Source organism: Monomorium pharaonis, chromosome 1, assembly GCF_013373865.1.
Source record: "Monomorium pharaonis isolate MP-MQ-018 chromosome 1, ASM1337386v2, whole genome shotgun sequence".
NCBI lineage: Eukaryota > Metazoa > Arthropoda > Insecta > Hymenoptera > Formicidae > Monomorium > Monomorium pharaonis.
In genome coordinates, this window is record NC_050467.1 from 30,641,809 (window position 1) to 30,647,808 (window position 6,000).

Genomic DNA, 6,000 nt, shown 5'->3' on the forward strand with positions numbered 1-6,000 from the left:
CGCACGCTTTCACTTGCACTCATCTCACTCACACGCTCTCGCTCTCACCCATTAAATACACACATATTTTCACTCTCTCACACTCATCATACGTTCTCACTCCCATACATCGCATACTACTCATCACATACTACCCATCACGTTCTCTCGCTCCCGCCAATCGTACGCTCTCGCTCACACATATCGCATGCTACACATCGCATACTATTCATCATGTTCTCTCCTTCCCACCCGTTACATCCATATTCCCGCATGCTCTCTCACTTACACTCATCACATGTTCTCACTCATACACATCGCATACTATCCATCACGTTCTCTCGCTCCCACCCATAACGTAGTACATTCTCGTTCACTTGGCAGCGGGCGGCGGCGGCGGCGGCGGCGGCGGCGGCGGCGGCGGCGGCGGCGGCGGCGGCGGCGGCGGCGGCGGCGGCGGTGGCGGCGGCGGCGGCGGCGGCGGCGGCGGCGGCGACGGCGGTCGCGGACCCCGATTCCCCCTCTCCCGCTCCGGGTCGCGGACCCGAAAATACCGCGTCAGCAATTTCCGCACCGCGAGATCCTCCTCCCCGCGTGACGTCATATCCCCGCGCCTACCGGTACCCCCCGCACACCCCTCTCCCGCTCCCGGGTCGCGGACCCGAAAATACCGCGTCAGCAATTTCCGCACCGCGAGATCCTCCTCCCCGCGTGACGTCATACCCCCGCGCCTACCGGTACCCCCCGCACACCCGCACCCCCCTCGGAGCCCCGTAGTTAGAACTGTCATAGTATTAACTACTAAAAACTAAAATATTGTACGTTCCGAATTTTCACATTTATCCGACGCAGAATTTGACTTATTGACACAAAAAGGCGTATTCCCATACGAGTACATTGATCGCGTCGAAAAATTGGAAGACACATGTTTACCACCACTCGAATCCTTTTATAGTTCTCTGACCTCTGACACAGTATCCGAGAGCGATTATGCACATACCGTCAACGTCTGGCACCGGTTCTCAATTCAAACATTAGTTAAATACAGCGATCTATATTTGAAAACGGATGTGTCGTTGTTAGCTGACATTTTTGAAAATTTCCGCGATAAATGTTTAGAAAGTTACGGTCTCAATCCCGCGCATTATTATACTCTCCCTGGATACACGTGGGACGCTATGTTAAAATATACTGACATTACTTTTGAATTGCTTACGCATATAGACATAGTAATGTTTATCGAACGCGATATACGCGGTGATCTGAGTCAATGTTCAGGAAGATACGCACAGGCTAACAACAAGTACATGCAGACCTGTACATACGATCCATCGAAATCATCGTCGTACCTTATGTACTTTGACGTTAATAATTTGTACGGCTTGGCGATGTGTCAGCCGTTACCCTACACTGAATTTCAATGGATCGAAAACGTTTCAAATTTCGACGTGAACGCTATCGCTCCGGATTCACCCACGGTATACATTCCCGAGGTCGATCTCGAGTATCCTCCAGACCTTCACGATCGGCACACTGACCTACCATTCTGCCCGACACGCGATAAACCGCCCGGCAAGCGAGAATGCAAAAACTTCTCGCCACGCTCTACGATAAAAAGCGTTACATCATACATTACCGAAACATACAGCAGTGTACGCGTCACGGTCTTCGCATCGCGAAGATACACCGCGTATTAAAATTTGCGCAATCTCCATGGCTATGTAAATACATAGAATTAAACATGCAATTCAGAACTCGCGCCAAAAATGATTTTGAAAAAAACTTGTATGAATTAATGAATAACGCGCTATTTGGGAAAACCATGGAGAATGTGGGTAATCATATTGACGTTAAGTTATTGACAAAATGGAAAAGTCGATATAATGTAGAGGCAATGATCGCGAAACTGAATTTTCATAGTTGTAGCATTTTTTCAGAGAATCTTATTGCCGTCGAACTAAAAAAACTCAAAGTAAAATTCAACAAACCGATTTATGTAGGCATGTGCATTCTAGATATTTCTAAGACATGTCTATACGAATTTCATCACGAGTATATGGTACCTTTCTATCGCGACAAACGTAAAGTCATGTACACTGACATCGGCAGTCTCGTATACCACGTCGAATGCGATGATGTTTATGAGACGATGAAACGCGATATCGCTAGTTTCGACACGAGCGATTATCCGGTCGACAATGCCTACGATATGCCTCTCAAAAATAAAAAAATACTTGGTCTAATGAAAGACGAGAACAATGGTGCGATAATGAGCGAGTTCGTCGGACTTGGAGCAGAAATGTACGCGTTGAAGGTGGACGGGAAAAAAAACACCAAAAAAGCAAAAGGCGTCAAGAATAACGTAATAGCGCGAGCCATAACGTTCGAAGATTACACCTGTTGTTTGAGAGATGAGATCGAGATGACGCGTCGCCAGTCGTGTATACGATCCAAGTTACACGAAGTATACACGGTGTCCGAAACGAAAATTGCTCCGTACGACGACAAGAGATATCTCGTACTTGATTTGATCGAAACGTTACCGTGGGGACATTATCAGATACCCCTATAATATATATTTGTATATATTTGGACTTGGTTAGGTGGTGTGAATGCGAGCGGACGCATGGTGTGTGAGTGAGAATAATTATATTGTATTTTAGTGAATAGAGGTAAGATAGAGGCGATAATTAGTGTCAGGAAGATAGCGAGATAGGCGAGAGCAAAGGGTAATTGGAGGAAGCATCGAGAGGTAAGGTGTTATAGCAGTAGATAGAGGAAATCAAACGGATAGGTTAGGAGGTTAGGAAGCACGGGTAGGAAAACGCGGGAAAATGTCCAGGGAGATAAGAGAGAGAGGAGTAAAAGGTAGGAGTATAGAGGAAGGACAGAGGAAATTGGTGATGGATGGTAGTAAACAGGGAAAAAGAGTGAGTTTTAAGGAACAGGAGGAGGTAGGCAAAGAGAATTTAGATAGGAATGGATTAGCTAAGCTAAGAAAAGAAGTAAAAGCAATAGCCTTAGAAATGGAAGAATTTAAGGATGAGATAAGGCAGGAATTGAGAGTTTTAAAGGTAGAACAGGAATTATGGGAGAAAAGAATGAAAGAATTAGAGGTTAAATGCATAGGGGTGGAAAAAGATATAATAGAGTTAGGAGAAATAGTAAAGAGAGGGGAAGTAGAAGGGGGGAGGGCTAGTAGGACAGAAGATAGCGATAGCACAAGAAGTGATGTAGGAAGAAGGAGAAGTGAGAGTAGAGAAAGTAGATACAGTAGAGCGAGCTCAGGATATAGTTTTGAGAATAGTAGCGGAGGGGTTAGTGACAGAGAGGTAGGAAAATTAAAGAACTGGGTAGAGGATAGGGAAAAAGAGGAGAGGAGAAAGAATATAGTAATTAGAGGTCTACGAAAGAAAGATTTAGATAGGATACAAGAAGGATGGATAGAGGAGATGATCAGAGAAAAGCTAGGATTGGAAATTAGGATGACAAAGTGGTGGATGCGGGTCGGTGATAATAGGAAGTCTTGAAACTGAGGATATGAAAAAGGACATAATGTGTCACAAGAACAAACTTAGGGGAGAACAGCTATTTATTGAGCAGGATTTGACATGGGAAGAAAGGAATACGCAAAGAGACATAGCAAGGTGGGTTAAAGAAGAGAAGGATAGAGATAGAATTGTAAAAATAGGAATAGGCAGGGTAAAAATTAATAGAATATGGCTTAAATGGGAGAATGTGATGACAGACAGAAGAGTAGACTTGCCCAGAAGGAAGTTAGAATAAGGGGTAGTTACAGATGATTTAAGATTAGGTAGAGAGGATACTGGTGCTAGTGCGGATAGGAATAAAGAGGAGGTGAATACGAAGGTAGGAATTAGTGTAGGAGATAAGGAAAACTAATTGAGTGCCAAGAAGGGAGGGAAAAGAGAGAGAATAATAGAAGTAAATTTATAGTTAATGGTAAAGGCAATGGTAAATATAATAGGATATGTAAGAAGAAATGCAAGAGTAAGGTTAGTAATAATGTAAGATATAGGACTCATTTGGATAGGAATATGATATTTTGGAACGTAGTGGGCTTAGGAAGACAGGACAGGGGCTTTTGGGAATTTGTGAAAGAATATGATTACATAGGTCTAAGTGAAACTTGGGTAGAGGAAAAGGGTTGGAATAATATAAAGGATATGCTTCCTGGATCACATACCTGGGAATGCTGTTTCGCAGAGAGGAACAAAAAGAGAGGCAGAGCCAAAGGAGGATTCATAATAGGTAAAAAGAAGGATTGGGGGAGAGAAGATAGGAAATTGATAGATAGGAGTGGTGATGGGTGGATAGCTACTAGGATAAAGAAAGCATTTAGAGAAAAAAGCATGTGGATAATTACAGTTTATAACCAAGGTAAATGGGAAGATATAAAAAGTAAAATAGTAGAGATAGTAGAAAAGAATAGGAATGATATGTTTTTAATAGGTGGAGATTTTAATATAAGAATTGAAGAGTTAGGTAGAGAAAAAGAGGCTTTAGAGTTAGGTAGGAAAAGTAAGGATAAAACAATAGGTAATAATGGCAGAGATCTCGTAGAGTTTGTAAATGACATAGGTGGCTATATATTGAACGGAGCGTTTAAAGGCAACAGGGAAGAAGAATATACTTACATTGGCGCTAGAGGTAATACGGTCATAGATTATGTAATTGCATGTGAAAATTGTATTGATAGAATAATGAGTTTTAGAGTAGTGGATAGAGTGGACTCGGATCACATGCCCCTGACAGTGAAGATGGACTCAGAAGAGAAACGGATTGAGGAGGATCTACAGGATTTAGGAGAAAGAAGGACAAAAACTCTATGGGATTTGGAATTGAGACACCTGTACGAGGAAAAAACCGAGGTAGCTGAATGGACGGAAAATTTGGAAAAAGACTCTGTTGAAGAAACCTGGAAAAATCTAAAGGAGACGATTCTGGAGGCGATGGTGAAAAAAGAAATAAGATGGAAGAGAAGGAAAATAGGACATAAAGAATAGTGGAACAAGAGCTGCTCCAGGGAGAAGAGAAAAGTTCATAGAGCTCTGAAAAGCTGGAAGAAAGGTAAAATTACGAGGGATGTCTACCTAGAGTGCAAGAGCAATTTAAAAGAGTTCCTGGATAATAGATATGCTATTTGGAAAGAAGAAGAAGAACTGGAGCTGAAAAACCTGAGGAATGCAACTGAGGTGTGGAAGTATATAAACAAAAGAAAAGGAAGGAGAAAGAAGATAAAAAATAGTATAGGAAAGAGTGAATGGAAAAGGCATTTCATGAATTTGTTGGAGGGCTTGGACAGAAGAGGAAATGAAGTTACTCCTGAAGAGGTGGAGACAGAGGAGGGAAATGAGAAAGAGGAAGGGGTGCTGATCAACGAAGAGTTAATAGGAAGAGTAGTTGACAAACTGAAAAATAAAAAGGCACCAGGATTGGATGGAATTCCTATGGAGGCATAGAAATACGGAGGAGCTGCTATTAGGAAAGGACTAACGGTATTAATAAAGAAGATCTGGCTAGGAGATAGTATTCCAGAAAATTGGAAGACAAGTGTGATCCTACCTCTATATAAAAAGGGGGATCAGGAAAAAATGGAAAATTACAGAGGTATTTCCCTTCTTTGTTCTGCTTATAAGATTTACGCAACGGTCTTAAGAGGATCCCTGGAGGAGGAATCAATGGAGCTGAAAGCGCTGCCGGAAAGTCAAGGTGGTTTTAGAGAAGGAAGAGGAACGATGGAAAACATCTTCATTTTGAATCACGTGGTACAAAGAGAGAAACTGAAGGAGGATAAGAAGGTGTTCGCTTTATTCGTGGACTTGAAAGCGGCTTTCGATAATATAAAAAGGGAAAAATTATGGAAACATTCTAGAAGAAATCGGTATAAAGAAGTAAACAACTAGAAGACTCAAGAAGGTGTATGAGGAGACGAAGGCGGTAGTGAAGACAGAAGATGGTGTAACGAAGGAATTCCACACGTGCAAAGGAGTTAGACAG